This window comes from Oryctolagus cuniculus, chromosome 11 (genome assembly GCF_051225735.1).
Source record: "Oryctolagus cuniculus isolate XC-2025 breed Fujian yellow rabbit chromosome 11, ASM5122573v1, whole genome shotgun sequence".
Taxonomy (NCBI): Eukaryota; Metazoa; Chordata; class Mammalia; order Lagomorpha; family Leporidae; genus Oryctolagus; species Oryctolagus cuniculus.
Genome location: NC_142877.1, coordinates 21,970,438 through 21,990,530, shown reverse-complemented (window position 1 = coordinate 21,990,530; position 20,093 = coordinate 21,970,438). Strand labels below are relative to the sequence as shown.

At 60.2% G+C, this 20,093-nt stretch overlaps 1 protein-coding gene across 4 annotated transcripts in view; it reads left to right on the top strand.

Annotated features, from left to right (window-relative positions):
• The window catches only part of DLGAP4 (DLG associated protein 4), a 173,384-nt gene that overhangs the window by 47,960 nt on the left and 105,331 nt on the right, over window positions 1-20,093 (top strand). The gene's annotated exons all lie outside the window — the stretch shown is intronic.

The window sequence follows — 20,093 nt, the reverse complement described above, 5'->3', positions numbered from 1 at the left end:
GGGCACCGTCGCCTTCCCACCACAGCACCCGCATGCTGGGGACCTCCACAGCACCTGCGGCTCCTCCCAGTGCCCGCATCTCCCAGTCACCGCCTGACCCCTCAGGCCCTGTTGCTCTGACCAACTAAGTTTGTAGACAAGGAAGCTGAGGGTCGCCAAGGCCAAGAGTTGGCACAGGGCCACCCAGTGTCCCCTCAGCACTGCCCGGGGTTGTCGGCTCAAGATCAGCTTCCCCGCCTCGCCCCAGCTCACCCAGGGGCGGGAGCACGTGCCCCTTCCCCAGAGAGACAGCAGCTAGCCCCGCACCCGGCCCACGGTGGGTCTGCGGGAGACGCCGGCAGCTGGAAGGGGAGGAAAGGCCCCAGAGCCCCCTGGCCTTTGGGCGACCGCTGGTTCCTGCTGGTCGCACTCTGGAGGACAGGCAGCCAGCCCTGGCCATCAGCAAGGTGGCCAGCCCCGGCCTCCTACATCCCAATGGATCAGTTCTCAGAAGGGAAGAGACTCATAAATATGTATGATATGCAAATATCGGAAGATGATAAAATCCCCGCGAAGCTCGCTGCCGATGATGTGTGTGGAAGTGCTTCCCAGAGCACGAAGAGCTGCACACTCGCGCCGTGCCAGCCTAACGTCGATAACTGTTCAGAAGGCCCCCGACCCAGCCCCCGGTCTGTCTTAGCAATGGCAGACACACAACTGTTGCACCGGGCTGAGGAGCTGGGGCAGGAGCAGGGATACGGACAGCCCGGCCTGAGAGCCATGAGGGGCCGCACCCAGAGACTGCAGGGGGCTCCCCGGGAACCCAGTGTGGAACGGGCATGCAGCATGCCAGTGAGCATTCGGTGAGCGATTGCTCTGCCTGGCGGGGCACTAAATGCTTGGCACCCTCCATCAGCTCAGGTAGGCTGCTGGGGAGACTGAGGCACGGGCTTGGGAGCTCATCGGTTAACAGCCCAGCCTTTCCTGCAAGTAACTGCCGTTCGGAGCCCTCCCTGCCCCCCACCCCCACCCCAGGCCATGCTCTGGGAACGCAGCTGAACTGGCAGCCACTGGCGTGTGTGGCCCAGTGACGGAGAACGGGATTCCTTGGCACAGGCTGGGAGAGCAGCCGTCAGCATCGCGTGGAAAGATGGAGGCTGGGGCGGCAGCGAGGGAGGTGTTACTGCTGCTATTTTGCTAACAAGCTGGTTATTTAAGGCGCAGCCGAAGCCAGAGCTGGGGCCCGGGGACTGGGACAGGGCGTCTCTGTGGTCAGGACAGAGGCAGCCAGTGGTGCGGGGGCCTGAGCGCAGAGCAGGGCAGAGCGAGCAGCCTCGTGTGCCTGCTGTTCCCCTCTGTTTGTAAACAACCATCACGGCCCATGTCGAGTCTGGCAAGGGGTCACCTTTGTGGAGAAAAGAGGACATGGGGACCGGGAGCGAAGCTGGAGGGGCAGCAGGGAGCTGGGCGGGGCCGCGCAGCTCTGCTCGCCATCATCTCGTGCCCCGAGCGCTCGTGTGCCGTGCTCTTTGCTCTCCGTATCGGAGGTCACAGCAAGGCTAAAGCAGCGGTCGCCACGCGGGCTGACTTGCTGAGCGCTTTCTGGATGCCAGCTTTCCTAGGTGTCGTCGTATCTCGGTGACTCCCTGTGGACTCTCCCCTTCTACCCACTTACACGGGAGGAAAGGGGGAGCGGGGACAAAGCCGCGCGTCCTTCCATGGAAGGGAGCGGGGGAGATGGCGTGAGGACCCAGCAGGCAGCCTTCTCCCCAGAGGCAGGGGACCCCCGCACTTGTTCCTCGTCTCTGCCTCTTGGTCTTTAAAGCTTGGGAAGCCAGGCAGACGACGGAGAGCAGCTGGGAGATGTGGGAGCCGGGTGTGTGGTCAGAGCAGAGCGTTTGGCTGTGGCTGGGAACGGGACATCCCAGGTGACTCGGAGGGGCCCAGGGCATGCTCAGGTCACAGTCAAGGTGAAAGGAGACCGTCCAGCTGAGGCGGGTCCCACCTGGGTGCTGCGCCCTCCTGTTGCCTGCTTTAATGCTTGGAAGAGTCCACGAGGTTAGCAGTGCCGGCCCCATTTCACAGAGGAGGGAACTGAGGCCTGGAGAGAGGAAGTGGGCGGTGCAGAGCCACACGGGCAGCGGGCAGGGAGCCGCTGTGTCCGGCGTGTGCAGTGAGCATCTGGTGCCGGTGTGTCTGGCGTAGACGTTCCAGGGAGCACAGGGCTGGGTTCTGCCGACAGGCACCAGGCGGAGGTGTCATGCCGCCCGGGGTGTTTGTAGAGCCCCATCCCCACAGGGCTGCGCCCCACCGCAGCCCCGGTCTGGAGGAGGAGCAGAGATTCTGTGGTCACTCAGATCAGGAAGAGAATGGAAGAGGCCCCGTGGGCACAGCGACGTTGTAAAGTCGGGCGGAGTGAGGGAGCCTTCCCTGCTCGGGGCGGGACCATCCGGGGCAGCCCCTCCAAGGACTTGGCGCTTGAGACCTGAGGGTGGCGGGGAGCAGCCATGGAGGAGGAGGAAGTGACAGTGCGGTTGGCTGGGCGGGACGAGCGAGAACCACTCGTTTGTCCACCGCCAGGGGACTGGATAAATCTGTCCCACTGCAGCCATCCGGCGGCGCCCGCAGCAGCTGTTAGAAACGGGGCCATGGATCTAAATTTGTTGTCGCAGAGAGAATTTCATAGTGTGTCATGGAATTAAAAAAAAAAAAAAAAAGGAGGTTACAGAACAGCATGGGCAGCGTGCTGCCATTTTCGTGAGAAGCGTGTGTGTTTCTAGAACTGTGCGCCGCGCTCCTCCTGGGGAGCCGGCGCCGGTGAGCTCGGCTCTTTGCTTCTCTGGTTTTGGAGTCTGCTGACGGTCAGAACTTGCGGGGAGAGAACGGGCGTTTGGAGCCGCTGTGGTCCTGCCCCGGGGGTGTTTGCCTCCCCTGCGGCCCGCACCATGGGGCCCGGCCTGGAGGCGCAGCAGATCTGGGGCGTACCTCGGTTGCACTGCTCCTTGGCTGTGTGACCTTGGACTAGTTGCTTGCCTTCTCTGAGGCTGAGTTTTCTTGGAAACAGAGTTAGGGAAGACATCAGAGGGCCAGGCGGTGCCAGCATTCAGTCATGGGCAGCTGCTACTGTTAGCCCTGTGACCACAGGGGGTGGCACCTGTAGCAAGCCCAGTGTGGCCTGCCAGGGTCTGACTGTGGATGGCGTGGCTGGGCACGCATGGGCAGCCGGGAGCTCAGGGCACGCCCCACGGGAGCCCCACTCCTTCCCGACCCGTTCACTGGCACCTGACAGCCAGCACCCCTACCACAGACCCGTTAATGGAGACGCCCAGCCCTGGATTGGTTTTGGATTTTTGTTCTTGACAGCCACTGAAGCCTGCCCCGGCAGACGGAGCCTACGTGGCAGGCGCTCAGAGAATCTTCCTTCTCACGCCCATGCAAGTCACACTGTTGGCATCACGGAGTCCTTGTCACAAATAAGCCGGCAGGTGTGGACGTGGGCCTTTCCCAAGCAGGCCCACTGCCTCTCCTCGATGGGGTGATAAATCAGAGCTGCCCCGCGACCTCCCTCTGAGAGACGGGTGCATACGTTGCGTCCAGCCAGACAGTGGTGTCCACCGCCACCAAGGCCACGCTGTGACGCTGTACTGTGGATGTGGAAACGTGTCCATAGCGCGCGGCTGAGCGGGAATAGAGGTTAAGACGGTGCGTGTTGTATGATGCGTGGTGTGTGTTGTGGTGCAGTACGTGTTGTGTGCATGTGTGCATTGTGTGTTGTGTAGTGCATGTCATGTTGTGCATTGTGGCGTGGTGTGTGTGTGCAGTGTGTGTTGTGTGCATGTGTGCAGTGTTTTGTGGTGTGTTGTACAGTGGTGTTTACGGTACGTGTTGTGTGGTGTGTGTTGTGTGGTGCGTGTTGTGTGGTGCGTGTTTACGGTACGTGTTGTGTGGTGCGTGTTGTATGGTGTGTGTTGTATGGTGCGTGTTGCATGGTGTGTGTTGTGTGGTGCGTGTTGCATAGTGTGTGTTGTGTGGTGCGTGTTGTATGGTGTGTGTTGTGTGGTGCGTGTTGTATGGTGTGTGTTGTGTGATGTGTATTGTGTGGTGCGTGTTGTATGGTGTGTGTTGTGTGGTGTGTGTTGTGTGGTATCTGGATCTGGATTCCTTTCTGAGTGAGAAGTTGCAGGGAGGAGGGGTCAGGGTACCTTAGGAAGCGGCTGACTGTTCTCGTTTACGGCGTGAAGCATGTATGCGAACGTGTGTATGCATGTGTGTGTGTAAAATATATATGTGCCTGCTCTGTATGGTCATTAGCTGTTCACCATGATTTCCTCTGGGTGGGGAGATGGGGTGGACTCTGTTTTCAGTTTGATGCATTTTGTTCCGTCTTTCCAAATACAAGCAACAGAAAGCTCATCCCAAACTGGCTTAAGCAAAAGTAGAATTTGTTGGCTTGTAACTGAAGTCCAGAGGTGTGGCTGGCTTCGGGCTCAGCTGGATCCAGGAGCTCACTTCTCATTGTTTGGTTGTTTTCTTTTTTTAATGTTTAATTAGTTTTTAGCAGATTCAGTATAATTTATAGATAAAATTCTAAGAATATAATGATATTACCTTTCTGTGAATTGTCTTTTAAGATCTATCTTATTTATTTGAAAGGCATGGTGACAGAGAGGGAGAGATAGAGGTCTGCTCTCCGCTGGCTCACTCCCCAGATGGCTGCAATGGGCTGGGCCAGGCCAAAGCCAGGAGCCTGGAGCTCCGTCTGGGTCTCCCACATGGGTGCAGGGGCCCAAGCACTCCAGCGATCCTCCACTACTTCCCCAGGAGCATTAGCAGGAAGCTGGATCAGAAGTGGAGCAGCCAGGACTCGAACCGGCACCCTTATGAGATGCCGGTGCTGCAGGCGGCGGCTTTACTCGTTCCGCCATAGCACCAGCCCCAAGCCCACCACTTTCTAAGTAACCTCAGGATGTTCTGCCCTCTCTGCTTCAACCGTCTGTAAAATGGAGCCAGTCCCTCCATTCACTCTCACCCTGCCCTAAGCGGACGCTGGCTACAGAGATGCATCAGGGCGGGGTCTCCTCTGGCAGAGACGGGCGGCACTCGGAGATCAGAGTCGGTGCTGATGGCTCGGGAGTCTCCGGAGCCCAAGCTGTGGCTCCGCCCCTCCGAGCACAGCCCCGAAGGATGGGTAGAGATTCTCGGGAGGAGTGACGGGCCCCACGCTGCCCGCCGTGAAGGCCGGGAGGTCGGCCAGGGCCGCACACGCAAGGCCCCAGCCGTCGGCTGAGGAACTCGCACTCGATCCTCAGGGCAGGCGGGAGCTGAGGGCGGGGCAGGCCCGGGTGTGAGAAGGACCCTGCTCTGGGCTGGTGCTGGGAGTGATGGCCATGGGGAGGGCCCAGCCGGGCGTTCTGCAGGAGAATCAGCCCAGCCTGAGCACGGGGAGCTCCAGAAGGGGCCGCAGGGGTCAGGGGTCACACGGGGAGGAGGGAGTAGCCCCATGGCCCAGCATCGAGCCAAATTCCCATGAAGTCTGGCTCAGCGTCCAGGTGGGGTCAGCGGGGACCTCTTCAGCTTCCTGAGGTGGGGAACAGGAGCCCCACTTCCCCGCCGAGTGACCTCGGGGAGCCTTGGCCAGCTCTTCCGTAGCCAGAGGTGACCCTGGCACCTCCCTGGGAGGGTGCAGGGGGGTCCCAGGGCACAGGCTCTGCAGCATGCTTGGCACATGCTAAGGGCTCGAGGCCTGGAGGCCACTGTGCTGACCGTGCTCGGGGGCCAGAGGTGGGCAAGGGAGCTGCGTGAGCCCCGCAGAGCGGGCAGGTGCGTCACCTGCAGAGGGAGACCAGAGGCCCTCAGGGGCCTTGCGCCGGCCTCTCCCCGTCTGCTGGGGGAGGCAGGGTTTGGATCTGGAGCTTGCAGGCAAAGCTCCAGGTAAGGAGATCCCAGCTAAGGCTAGGGAACCCTTTAGGATACAAAGAGCTGTCTGCAGCTGGCCGAGCTGAGGCGCGGCGGGCGCCCCCTTGCTGGGGGCCTCCGAGCGACAGCTTGGCAGCGTCTGCGGTGTGCTCGTGATGCAGCCCAGGCCCCGCGTGGCCCTTTCCCACGGAGTCTGCAGTGCCCTGTGCATCCTCCTCTGACTCGCAGTTTGCTTCTCTGTAAAGTGGAGTCGACAGGAGCTCCTGTCTCGGCGTTGGTCCCACGGCTGAGGGGCAGCCGTCCCGGGGCGTGCGTGCTGCGGGGTGGGAGCAGCCCCCGGGCAGCCGCTCACACGCGGGAGCCTCAGGATGCCCGTGTCTGTCCTCGGCACCCACTTTCTGCCCTCCTCGGGGCCACCGTCTCCTGCTCCCCCTGCCCTACGTCCCCAGGAGGTGGCAGGAGCTCCAGACCCTCCCGGGCCCCTTTTAGCTCCTGCTTGAGTGAGAGTTGGCAGGTTGGGGCGGCGGGCGCCATCCGCCTCCCATATGCTTCCTGCTATTTAGAGGAAAACTCGCGCCGCGTTCCTGCAACCACACGGGCTGACATTTCCAGACAGACGCTGGAATCGGCCCTTCGGGGGATTGGCAGATAAATTTGGCCCAGGCTGTTAGGAGAATCTTAGTCTCTCTGGGGAGGCGGAGCCCGGCCTCGGGGACTTCCGTCCACCCCGTGGCTCCCTGGTCCCCTCGCCAGCCTTGCTGAGTGGGGTAAGTGTCACCAGCCCAGTGCCCCGGCACAGCCCCGCCAGTGGGAAGAGGTGGCCTGCGGCCCTTCTTCCAGGGCAGCGGGAGACGGGAGACTCCTCCCCCGACACCAGCACCAACACCCCTGGGCGTTGCCCGCTCAGCCTGGCCGAGGAGCTGGTTTGGGGTCTGCGCTCCAGGCCCCTCCTGCCTCTGTGACTGTGGCGAAGTGGCTCCGCCTCTCTGAGCCTCCTCCTCTTCATCTGTAGGGTGGGGATAATTGGAGTAGAAGCCTCGATGGTGCCTGGCACATGCTCCGTGAGCACCGCGCCCCAGCTCCCGCCCCATCCTCGGCATCCTCGTTGGCGTCAGGACTCGGGCTGGAGCGGTGCCTGGCACACGCGGGTGCCTCCTCTTCTTCCTCCCCGTAGCTGTGGCTACTCGGGGAACACCGGAGCATCTCGGACGTGGTTCAGGGGCCCGGACTGCGAGAGTGAGGATGGCAGAGGCTCCCACCCCAGTCGCCCCCCGCCCCACACGCACACGCCGCTCGTCCGTCCCGAGGCGTCTTCCCCCCGCCCGCTGCAGTCTGGGATGCCCGTCTGCTCAGGCTTGATGGATGCGGGCAAGGCCAGGGCCCTCCTCGGGCCTGGCTGGAGACAGCGCGGGGAGCTCTGCGTGTCAGCAGGGCGGCCGGGGAGGCCGCAGTCGAAGGTGGTGGCGGCGTGCGAAGTGGGAGGTTTGAGTTTCATTCAGCACCTCCCGCTGGAGCCCGAGTGCCAGGCTCGTGCCGGGCTGGGAAGCTGGGCGTGGCACCTGCCCTCAGGCTGCTCTGGCTGGGCCACGGGGAGGCACAGGTGATTCTGTGCCCAAGCAGACCGAGGGGGGGGGGGCAGAGCAGGCATCTCTGTGGCCTGAAGGTTAAGGACTGAGTCGGTGCCGGCCCTGGGAGAGCTGGGCGGGGTGAAGGGGGTGGAGCCAGACTTTGGAGGCATTGAATGCCAGGCCTGGCAGAGCCGCGTGCCCAGGATCCGTGCAGCACTGGGTGTGGAGAATGTTAGCAAGTCCGCTGTGAGCGGTGGGGGAGGCAGCCGGGGGCGAGCAGAGAGGAGGCCAGAGCGTCTCACGGGGGTCAGGATCCGGGCAGCTGCCTGGCACTGGAGCTGGGTTAGTTTGAAAGGAGTTGGGGGTCAGGTAAGAGGGGAGACATCAGGGGAGCCCAGAGCCAGACCCTGCGTGGGTGGGGTCTTGGAGCACAGCCCGGTGCAGGAGTGAGCAGGGCTTTCCCACAGCCTGGGCCCACAGATGGGAGTGACAGCACCCAGGCAGCAGCGTGAGCACAGACTTCAGTGTCATGTATAGCAGCCAGCACTGTGGCTGTTTACTTGCTGTGTGACTTGGAAAAAAATCGCTTGACCTCTCTGAGCCTGTTAGAACCGAAGCTGTAGAATTGCATTTGGCTGCTGGTAACAGACCGGAATAAGCAACATTCGTGTAAGCGCTCAGGAGGCTGTTCTTCTCACCTAACAGAATTCCAGACGCAGGTCGTCCAGGGCTAGTGCAGCAATTTGAGCCATGTGTCTTTCACTCTCGTGGCTACAAAAGGGCTGCCCCACCTCCATCTGCTGTTTCCGAATCCCAGGCAGGAACAAAGGGGTAAAGCCTGCCTGTTTGCTGAGTCCGCCTTACTTATCAGAACAGTGAATGTCCTGGACTTCTGCCTACATCTCTTTTTGCCAGATGTGGTCATGTGGCCGCTCTAGGAATAGCTAACAAGGTCCACTTCAGAGTGCCCCCTCCTGGGGCTGCTGGAAGGACCCAGTGAGATCATCGGTGCACAGGGAACAGTTGCACCCGGAATGGAGCAGCCGCTCGGCCAGCACTGGCTGCCCTGTTACGCCGCCTCTGCTGTGTTTCGGGCCCTGCACATAGTGCTGGGGACCAGATAGTGACAGGCGCTCCCTCTCGGCCTCCACCATGCGTGGGGGAGATGGACAGGAGTTCATTCCTCTCCAGTGGGTGTCTGACAGGGGCTGGGGATGTCCCTGCACCCATCTGCTTTGTCCATGCCCTACGTCTGTGCTGGCACACCCTAGATGGTCTGTCATTACCGAATGGATGAAGGCGTGTAGAGGCCCACTGTGTCCAGGGCTCTTGGGTTGAGTAGAGGGAGGGAGTGACACACCACCCCTCTCTACAGAGGAAGAGGGGGAAGGCAGCTGCTGCAGGGCAGGCCCCGAGGGGGGGGTGCATGCAACCCGGGTGGTACGTGCCCCTGCTGAGCCGGGAGTCTAGAGGAGAGGCACTGGAGGAGTCGGGGGTCCTGAGGTCGTTATGTCTGTGTGTCCTGGGCTAAGTCCGTCCTCCTACCCGGGCCTCTGTTTCCCCACCTGTGTGGCAGGTGTGATGGGCCCTGGAGGGCATTGTGCTGATGCAGGTGAGGCTGGGAGTGGCTCGGAGCCCCCTCCATCCGCTGGTTCACTCCCCAAATGGCCACAATGGCCAGGGCTGGGCCAGGGCCAAGCCAGGAGCCTGGAACTCCATCTGGGTCTCCTCTGTATGCGGCACTTGGGCCATCTTCCACTGCTTTCCCAGGCCCATTAGCGGGGAGCTGGATCAGAAGCGAAACAGCCGGGACTTGAAGGAAGCGGCTGGGATGCCGGCCTTGCAGGCAGCAGATTAGCTCACTGCACCACAACCCCGGCCCCTCAGCCTTGGTTTCATAACCAACAAAGTGGGTACGATCATCCTTGCCTTGTGTTCCTTTAGCACTTGGTACGCACTTGGTGTTGGTAGCACTCGTGGCTGCCATTGGGCTGTCCTCGATGGGAGGGGGAACTGGCATTTCCAGAGGCACAGCTGTGTGCCAGGCGCAGTGCTGGGCACGCCGGCCACGGTCAGCACGCCTGTGAGGAGGTGGCCTTCTTCCCAGTCCTCCGGGGACCCTGGTGTTTGCTGGGTTCACTTCCCTGGCCGCTGCCTCACAAGGACTGAGTTGCCGACTTTGGGGTCTGCAGAACCAAGACCCCCAGGGCCCTTGGCAAAGAGCCCAGGGCAGCTCACATTGCGTGCTTTGAGTCCGTGTGGGCCGCCCGTGACATCAGAGGTGGCCAGGGCAGGGATACATCAAGCCCTCATCGGATGAGGGAGAAGCCAGTAAGAGATGGCCTTGGGAACAGCGTGGGACAGGCTGGAGGATCAGAAATGCATCCCCCTCCTCAGAACCTTGAGAACAGGGCGGCGAGCCCAGCCCTTGAGAGGCAGTGGCAGCGTGCCTGCCCCTGCCGCGCTCGGCTGCCACACGGTCCCCAGTGGCCTCACTGTGTGCGTCTGAAACGAGGCCAGAGATGGAAGCAGAAGGTGGGGGGAGCCATGGGGCACCCTCGGCCTAGGGAGGTAGGTTTCCCCAGTCAGGTGCCCCAGAAAGCCGTCCTCAGCCACCATGGTCCCAGGAGCTTCACGGGGTGAGAAGCGCATGGGCAGCCAGGCCTCGGGGGTCAAAGATGAGCAAATGGAAACAGGACTGGAAGCAGCCCCTGGAAAGCTGACAGCGTGCAGGCAGGTGGCTAGCTGGGGAGGGAGCGTGGGGGAGGGGTCCTGACTTTGGGTTTGGCACCTGTTTTCCCTGCCCTTGGTGCTGGCATCAAGGGTGCTGTCCATGGTGCTGAAGAGAAGACTGGGGCCCCATCTCGTCTCTGGGCTGCTGTCTGTGGTTCGTCTGCAGAGTTTGAGAGAGTTCTATCCAGGTTATGGGTTTTCTGGGCCCCAGCTGGGAGGTCGGCAGCTCCCCCCCACCCCCGGCATTGAGCAGGTGCAAGCGGCACGTGAGGTCAATTTGCACCCTGTTAGCTCCGTCAGGCACTGTTAGAGAGCTCTGTGTGAGTTATGCCATTTATTCCAGACCCCCTGCAGGGGGAGCACTCCTACGTTAGGGATGAGCAAACCAACCCTGAAAGCACTCAAGTGCCCTGAGAACCGGGCCTCCAGCCGGTTTCTTCAGCTACAATAGCAAGGTTGCTGGGAGCGTCACACAGGCTGATCACTGGGGCTGGGCTCTGTGAACTGTCGTGGGGGTGGGGGCAGTGTTGGTCACAGATACGCCTGGACTGGAATTTGAGCATACCTGAAGGAGGGGCGTGAAGCTCACAGAATGACAATTAACTGAGCACCTAATGTGTGCCAAGCCCTGTGGTGGATGCTTGGTGAACTCGGGCACTCTACACCACAACCACAGTTGGGCAGGGGCAGAGACTGGTTCCATTTTACCTCTAATGGAAGCAGAATGGGCAGAACATCCTGAAGTTACTTAGAAAATGGTGGGCTTAGGGCTAGCACTGTGGTGTAGTGGGTAAAGCCACCGCCCGCAGTGCTGGCATCCCATATGGGTGATGGTTCAAGTCCCGGCTGCTCCACTTCTGATCCTGCTCTCTGTTGTGGACTAGGAAAGCAGGGGAAGATGGCCCAAGTGCTTGGGCCTCTACACCTGTGTGGGAGACCCAGAAGATGTTCCTGGCTCCCGGCTTCAGATTGGCCCAGTTCTGGCTGTAATGGCCATTTGGGGAATGAGCCAGCGGATGGAAGACTTCTCTATGTGTGTGTGTCTCTCTAACTCCACCTCTCAAATAAATAAATCTTTAAAAAAAAAAAAAAGGAAATGGTGGGCTTGAGAAAGGCCTTGGGAACTGGGAGCCACACTCTTCCTCCTCGTGGCCAGGAAAGATCCTGGGGTCCCTGGTCCAGCCCGAGCAGGACCTGCTGGGGACATGCGGAACAGGCAGCAGGCCTCAGCCTGGATTTGTCTTCCTCTCACAGGACCGGGCTGGGATCCAGGGAGATAGGGAGATGTTGCTGTGGCGCAGACAGGGATCAGGAGTCAAGGAGACCAGATGTCTGAGCCCTGGGTCTGCCGGCTGGGAGCTGTGTGGCCTCGGGCAGGTTACTCACCCTCCCTGGGTCTCCATTTCCCCATCTCTAGGAGAGCGGAAGGTTGCTGTAATTGCTGCCTGCAGGGTGGTTTGAAAGAATTGGAAGAGACGCTGGGTCGGAAAGGAAAGGGCTGCCGGGTCCGTTCTTGTTAGCGGAAGGAAGACCCAGAGAAGGGAGGGGAGCCCGCTCCCCCCGGTGCTGCGGCAAGCACCAGCAGCAGAAGGCGGCCTGGCGCTGGCTCCCTGAGCCACCAACGCCACTCGCCAGGGCACTGGTGGACGGCCAGGGCAGCACCTGGCAGCCCCAGCTGTCAGACATTCCTTCAGGTGGTCAGACTCACCAAGGCCAAGTGTCCCTGTGGGGGGCGGTAGCCGGGCCAGCTCTGGCTGCTCCTCCATAGCTACCCTAATGGCTCCGAGCTTAATACGCCTCATGGGGCTGCTGTCACGCCTAATTAGGTTGTCCTCAGCCACCCTCTCTCCAGATCCCCGCTGTGGCCATCTGAGGCCCTGGGCCTGACCACGGATGCCCTTGGCAGCTGCCTGGCTTTTGGGAGGAGGTGGCCACCTGGTCACCTATGGCCTAAGAGGTCTGACACCCCCTCCGACTCCCCCGCCTCCAGCGCCTGGCGCAGAAGCAGAGTGAAGGAAGAAAGGGGACAGAGGGGGACGCAGGGACAGGAAGGTGGGGACTGGGCTCAGCAGTCAACCCCCTTAGGTGAGGCCTGCCAGACTCCTGTGCCTTGGCCGCACTGTCTGTCCCGGGAACGGCTCAGCAGCTGTGCGCTCAGCAGGGTGCAGACCCCGAGAGAGGAGGTGACCCGTGACACACGACGAGGGGCTCAGCTTGGGGCCAGGCTCACGGCTCGTGCTGCAGCTGGAAGCCTCACGGGCACCTCCCGGGGCAGGGATCAAACCTGGGGCCTTGCCCTCCCCTCTAGCACCTGTCCGCTCAGAGCGAGCATTTGCGGGGAAGGAAGGAGAAGGGGCGGGAGAGACAGAGAAGCGGGGCCTTTTGTGTAGCGGGAACTTCCCCAGCCCAAGCTCAAGGGTGTAGTTTGAGTGCTTTCCTTGCATAAATCGTGTGGTAATCAATTAATTCTCTTTGCATTTTGCTTTATTATTTTACAGCTTTGAGATCTATCCAAGTGCAAGTGTAGCTGTAGTTCATTCATTTCTTTTGCTGATTACTATTCCACTGTGTCTTTCCCCATGTCCATCTCCCACTTGGAGAAATTTGCTTCTTTCTGGCTCCCTGGTAACCCGGGTTGCCATGAGCCTCCTCGTGGGCCCGCAGTGGTCCTTCTCCCAAAGCAGGGGGCTCTGCAGAACCACCGCCCACCCCGCTCCGAGGTAGCTGGGCCGTGCGCACTCCTGCTGGTGAGCCAGCGCGTCCCCACGCCCGGCACCTCCCCGGCAGTTGATTTATCACTCTTTAATTTTGCCAGTCTCCTGGGAGAAAGACTCATTTTCATTAGCGCCGTGTGCCTCCTAGAGGAGCTGAGTGCTTCGCTGTTAGGTTACCGTTCACGTGCGTCCCGTCTCCTGTGAGATGCCGGCTCAGAGACTCAGCCTGGTTTCTCATGGGCCCCTTTTTGCTTTCTTACTCATTTGTAAAAGAGGTTTATAAAAATGAGTTAATCCTGGCCGGCACCGCGGCTCACTAGGCTAATCCTCCGCCTTGCGGCGCCGGCACACCGGGTTCTAGTCCCGGTCGGGGCGCCGGATTCTGTCCCGGTTGCCCCTCTTCCAGGCCAGCTCTCTGCTGTGGCCAGGGAGTGCAGTGGAGGATGGCCCAAGTGCTTGGGTCCTGCACCCCATGGGAGACCAGGATAAGTACCTGGCTCCTGCCATCGGATCAGCGCGGTGTGCTGGTTGCGGCAGCCATTGGAGGGTGAACCAGTGGCAAAGGAAGACTTTTCTCTCTGTCTGTCTCTCTCTCACTGTCCACTCTGCCTGTCCAAAAAAAATGAGTTAATCCTGATGATGTTTACTGCATACACGCTCTCTGCAGTGTGTTGCTTGCTTGTCACTTTGTACCTGTGTCGTTCAGAAGTTTCAGATGTGGGTGGAGTAAAACTACAGTCTCCCCTCTTGCTAGATCTTAACTTCTTTGTGACTTAGGAGAGCTCCCCTGACCCAAGGTCATCAAGACAGTCTCTGTTCCCCCCTAAGAAGCGTGCAGTTTTATTTTCCGGTTCTGTTTCCTGTTTCGGTCTCTAATCCGCTTCGGCGTGCAGTGGGATTTGATTTCGTTCTGTGGCTGATCTGTCGTCCCAGCCTCCCTCTCCTTTCTCTCTGGCTCCAAACCCCAGCCCTGTGTGAGGCCGAAGGGGCTGCGTGTTTGTAGGTCTACTTCCGGGACTCTGTCTCTTGATGGCTTTGTCCCTCTGTCTATTCCAGTCCTGTAGTCTCTGTTCTACCTCATTGTGTTTTCAGTGGGGCCCTACTGGCATTTGGCACGGGACTGTTCTTCCATGGGTAAAAGTGTCCTGCCCGTCACGGGCTCCCGCGCGTCCCCGATCCAGTCCTTGGCTCACAGCACCAGAAGCCTCCCCACCCCAGATTGCTCCCTCCAGGATGGCCCCCTCGCAGAGCTGCCCCAGGAGGACAGCCCTAGTGCCGCCGAGAGACCCCTGCGGCGGCACGGTGCAGCCCCTCCCCTCTGTCATTATTCTTCCTGTTCTCTTTCCGGAAACCGTGTGTGGCCCTGGGCGATGGTGCGAGGTGCAGTTTGCACTGAGTGGCCTGGGGCCTCCCAGGCCCACCTCCTGCCAGGACCCTGGAGCCCCTCCTTCATTGCCCTCCAGGCGCCGGTGCAGCCCCTCTGCTGCAGCTCTTTCCTCCAGACCCCCAAGCTCTGCAGCGCCAGCAGCAAGGCTTCCCAGAGCGCCCGTCAGACCCCCTGGGCTAGGATTCCAGCTCTTCTGCCTATTAGCTGGGCAACTCTGGGAAAGTCCATTAACTTCTCTGTGCCTTATTTGTTCCGTGGGATCCCAGACCTTCTGCCTCAGAGGGTCACTGAAGAATGTCAGCGACTCAGAGCCAGACAAACCCTAGGTCTGGTGGGGATGCCCGGGCAGTGACAGCTGTCACCGTTCCTGCCATTACTACTTCTCATGCCTCCCCTGGCCACCACCCAGCAGGAGAGGTTCCCAGAGCAACGTGGGGCACCTGGCTGGGCACTGGCCAGGGCAGAGGCTCCCATCACATCCTGTTTGAGAAGCTGACAGGCGGGACCAGCTGCAGGGACGGACTGGGTGGGCGTGGCCCAGAGGGCTGAATCCAAGGTGTGGCCCAGGTCTCTGGGGCCAGGGCTCCGTGCTCAGCTGGGCCGGGAGACTGGGAAGGGCTGGCTTGGGAGCCAGTTCAGGTTCGCATGTGCAAGGCATCCGCATGGAGCTGCCGAGTGGAAAATCGGGCCCATGAGTGGAGTTGGACGGGGCGTGGGTCCAGGCTGCAGCCGTGAACGTGGGAGTCAGATCTCCGGCGTCTGCGTCTCTGCTCCTGTAGAGGCCGGGTTTTAGTTTGTGTGCTGTTCCCATGGACAGAACCAAACTCCGCTTGATCTGCAGCCTGCTTTTTCCGCGTGGTTTGAGTTGTTTGGGGTTTTTCCTCCGCTGGGCCCGTGCAGAGAGTTGGTGTCGTTCTCTCTCGTGGCTGCAGAGTAGAGCGCAGGGTGGGTTGATGGTCGTGTATGGCTCCAGTCTCCTGTTGAGGGCGCAGTGACTGTCTTGGTCTCTGGCTGTCACAGCACTGTGGACATCCTCGAGTGAGTATCTCTTTGACCACCGAGGGAAGTGCTCGGGGCTGTGGAGTCACTGGTGGCCACTCCAGGCTCCCCCTTTCTTAATACTGGGCCTAGACCAGTGAGTTCGTTTGGCAAGTTTCTTCGAAAAGGTTGAAAGTAATTTTTCATTGAACCCAGCCTTGGGCTGGGCTTGGGGCATAGCGGCAAAGCTGAAAAGCCTCCCACACGGCAGAGTCCAGGGTCTGTGGCTGGGGGGAGGGCACGGGGAGCCGGGAATTGGTTGTGCAGGTGGACGGTTCAAATCCAGCTCTGGCCCGTTCACTGTGTGTCCTGGGATGCGTTGCTTTCTTTCTCTGGGCCTCCCGCCTGGCCTCCCACAGGACAGATAGCAGGAATGCCCACCTCCCTCTTGGAGGTGCAGTGGGGATTACGAGAGATCATGATGCCCAGTCAGGGCTCACCGAAGGCTGTCACGGGCCAGGCGCTCTCCGGGACCTCCGGGGTCAGGTCTCACTTGCACCTCTGTGTCTGATTCGTTTCTTTCTTTCTTTCCTTCCGTTTTCACTCTCATATAAATAAGCAAAATGGGAATCAGGAGAAGAGCAAATAAAGCAGAAATGAAATGATTCCAGATTCTTCTTTGCTAAAGACCAGCTACAAAATTGCCCCTGAGCTTCCTAGTTGGCAAAGAAAAAAGGGAAATGCAAAAAAGTACATGCTTTTCAGCACCCTCGAAAGGAAAATAAGACAGAAAACCGCTCAGGCATGGGCAGAGCAACTGAGTCCCCGGAGTGGCCCGTGCAGTGATGCCAAGAGCTGCTGACAACTCTTATTCCCAAAGGGCCTGCGCTTCAGAGTGGCCATGGCTGTGGGACCCTGGAGACCACGATAGGTGATGGAGCCCAAGATTGATCGATTGATTGATTAGCTTAAGAGGCAGTGTACAGGGGCTGGCACAGCGGATTAACGCCCTGGCCTGAAGTGCTGGCATCCCATATGGGCGCCAGTTCAAGACCCAGCTGCTCCACTTCCAATCCAGCTCTCTTCTATGGCCTGGGAAAGCAGTAGAAAATGGCCCAAGTCCTTGGGCCCCTGCACCCGCGTGGGAGACCTGGAGGAGGCTCCTGGTCCTGGCTTCTGATCAGCACAGCTCTGGCCATTGTGGCCAACTGGGGAGTAAACCATTGGATGGAAGACCTCTCTCTCTCTCTCTCTCTCTCTTTCTCTCTCTGCCTCTCCTCTCTCTGTGTACTTTCAAATAAATCTTAAAAAAAAAAAAAAAAAGAGGCAGTGTACACAGAGAGAGAGATCTTCCATCTGCTGGTTCACTCCTCAGATGGGCACACGGCTGGGCCTGGAATTCCTTCCAGGTCTCCCACGTGGGTGTCAGAGGCCCTTGCACTTGGCCATCTTCTGCTGCTTTGCCAGGTGCATTAGCAGGGAGCTGGATCCGAAGCGGAGCAGCCAGGACCCGTACCACTGCCCATATGAGATGCTGGCATTGCAGATGGTGACCCCCTATGCTACAGGGCTGGCCCCAGAGCCTGAGTTCTTTGCTCTCCACTGTGATGGGGGAGACAGCCAGGACCATAGCTACCCTGCTGCACAGGTGGACCGAGGGACAGTGAGCTTCAGCTAGGGGAAAGCTTCATGGAGGAGGTCACGTTTGCCCTGGGCCTTGAAGGCCAAAAAGGCTTTGACCCTGGCGATGACTGTGGGATTCATGAGACCCCCAGCAAGGCTGGCCTGGGGAAGAAGCATCAGCTGTGGCCTGTTACCCATAAGTGGGACTTGGAGATTCAAGTTCAGCTGCACTCCCGGTAAGGAGAAAACCGAGGTGCAGAGAAGGCAGGGGTGCAGCTGGCATCACACAGAGGGGCAGGGACCTGGCAAGCCTCAACCCCAAGCCTCCTGCCTCCCCACCCTCCCCTGCCCGGCCTCCTGCAGGGTCACTCACCACCTGCCGCCTGCCACGTGGCGGCCCCTATATTTAACTCCCCCCGTGGTGACTTGCAGAGGCTCAGAATAGCAGCAGGGGCGGGGTACATGCCTCCAGGGCCCTCCCCTCTCCTTTCTGAGCTTCTCATGGCCACAGCTCCCTCCCCCAAGACAGATCAGAGTCCTGGATCTCGGGCCTCTGCGGCATTGCAAGAGCAGAGCCGGCCTCCTCCCAAGGACCTGTTTGAGGAGTCCTGAATACACTGAGGCCCGACCCGGCCCCTGTCGGAGCTCCTGCCTCAATCCACATGATTGGCAGTGGGGACAGGGTTAGTTAGGGTCAGCCAAGGACCCCACTCCCTTGAGCCAGCGGTCCCTGGCTCAGACGGCTCTGCCTCAAAGACTCTCCCCGCTAAGACACACACACCCTGGCCTTGGCCTTGCTGGCCCGGGGACCAGCAGCCATGGGTGAGGGATGAAGCCATGCCGCCCTGCCTGTTCTGACCATGAACTTCTCGCTGGCATAGCGGAAACCCGCCCTCTTGCTTCTCTTAATTTGCCTCCTATCTAATTCCCCATCCCCTGTGATCCACGGCGTGCGCTGAGATATTTATAAAACCTGTGTCCTCATGATGAATCCAGCCCCGGGACCTGCTCCCGACAGCTCCCTTCATCCTCTGAAGCCCCGGATGCTTCCAACCACATCCAGCTCAGATGCCCTCGCCACAGTGCACCTGTCGCCAGCTGAAGCACAGCGCCTGCCTGCGTGTGGAAACCACCCCTTCCTCTGTGCCCGACACACCCAGATGGTTCCCAGCAGCCCTGAACCCTGGCTGCGCTGAGGGCCCCGTGCGGGAGGCAGCCCCGGGCCCCCGAGAACAGCTACCTGCTCGGAGGGTGAGCGCTGATCTCCTTGTCTTGGAAGTAGAGCACGCGCCCCCTGCCCCTGGGGTGGAGCTGGGAGAGGCGTGGAACGAGGTGCCAGGTGCGGAACGCTGGGCCTGGCCGAGGGAACCGGAAGTGGCAGGACCCGCCCGCGCTCCCCATAGCCCGGCAGGTGCAAGCACCACTGGAGTAACCGAGGAATCTGTCGGAGGATGGGTCGCCGGCTGGGCAGCCGTAAAGATCGCCTCCCAGAACTCCTGCCCGGCTCCTGGGCGAAGTCTTGAACTCCCCTGCTTTACAGGGTACCCCTGGGTCTGGGCGACAGGCAGGCAGGAGCGCGGCGTCTCGCCCCTGACCGTTCCCCAATGGGGCAGAGACCTCAGGGGTCTTACAAGTCTCCTCTGCCCAGCAGAGCCCCCACCCTCCCATTCAAGTTCACCCTCCCTGGGCAGCCCCTTGCACCTTTGGGATTTGTCTTTTTGTTGTTGTTTGTTGTTGTTAATATTTTTTTCATTTATTTGAAAGTCAGAGTTATGCAAAGTCAGAGTTATACACACACACACACACACACACACATATACAGAGAAAGAGAGAGAAAGAAAGAGAGAGAGGGTCTTCCATCTGCTAGCTAACGCCCTAAATGGCCACAACGACTGGAGCCAGGCCAAGCCAGAGCCAGGAGCCAGGAGCTTCTTCCAGGTCTCCCACATGGGTGTGAGAGCCCAAGCACTTGGACCATCCTCCACCGCTTTCCCAGGCCATAGCAGAGACCTGAAATGGAAGTGGAGCAGCCGGGACTAGAACCGGCGCCCATATGGGATACCAGCACTGCAGGCCTTGGCTTTACCTGCTACGCCACAGTGCCGGCCCCAAGGGTTTTTCTTAATCACGCCTGTGGCGTCCTGTGTGTCACATATACCCCTCGTCTCCATGTGCTGCCCTGCGAACATTTATTTTAGCCCAGCCCCGTGCTTTGGGCTCTGACAGCCCAGGGGGAAAGCCCAGCATGCTCCCTGCCCTTAGAGTCCTCTGCCCCCGGTTTACAGTCAGATGGACCCAGCTTCAAATCCCGACTCCGCTCGTTACTCCTCTGCGACTTAGACGAGCCGCTGAGGCCTTGTGTGCTCGTCCGTGCAGCGGGTTGCTGGGCAGAGAATGTGAAGCAAAGCATGTCGGACCACGAGGACTGGACCGGTCAGCGGTGGGGCTGGAGGGTGCGGGCTGAGGCAGTGGCCAGCCCTGGAGTGGACACCTGTTGCGAGAAGGCAGCTGGCACTCAGGCAGAGACGCAGCTGTGGGGAGGTGGTGCGGAGCTGCGCCGTCCGCAGCCAGGCAGGCCGAGGGGATGGCGTGCCTGGCGGTGGGAAGTGTCGCGTCGAGATTTGGAGGTTGGCGCCTACAGGCAGTCTTCCCGACAGGAGCTGGGTGTGGAGTGGCAGGTGAGGCGGGAGAGACCTCCTGAGTCACCTCCGGGAGAACCTTTGCCACGGGGCTGTGTGGTCGCCATGGAGATGGCAAGTGATTCAGGGGCGTGGCCAGGCGGTGTGGACTGAAGGGCTGGGCTGGTTCGATCCTCCTGACAGGTGACAATGGCCAAGTCCGGGGCTGAGGCAGCAGGCATGGAAAGAGACCAAAGCCCAGCCTGCCAGTGAGCTGGGGTGGGGGTGGGTGGCTGTGGGACCGAGGAGGAGGAGGAGGAGGAGGAGGATCCAGGTGCTAGCAGGGTGGAGTCACGAGCGGCCAGTGTGTAGAGGAGACCTGGAATCCGGTTCTGGCGTGCCGGTCTCAGATGCCCGGGTGCTGTGCAGGCGGCGGCAGCAGACCCTCGGCTCTGCCGCTCATTCACTCCGTCACCCGCTGTGCGTTCACGCGCTCGGCAGGAGCACCTGTTATGTCTCAGGTCCCGGGATGCTGCAGCCCTAGCTTCCCGCAGGCTGTCAGCCTAGTGGGAGAAGC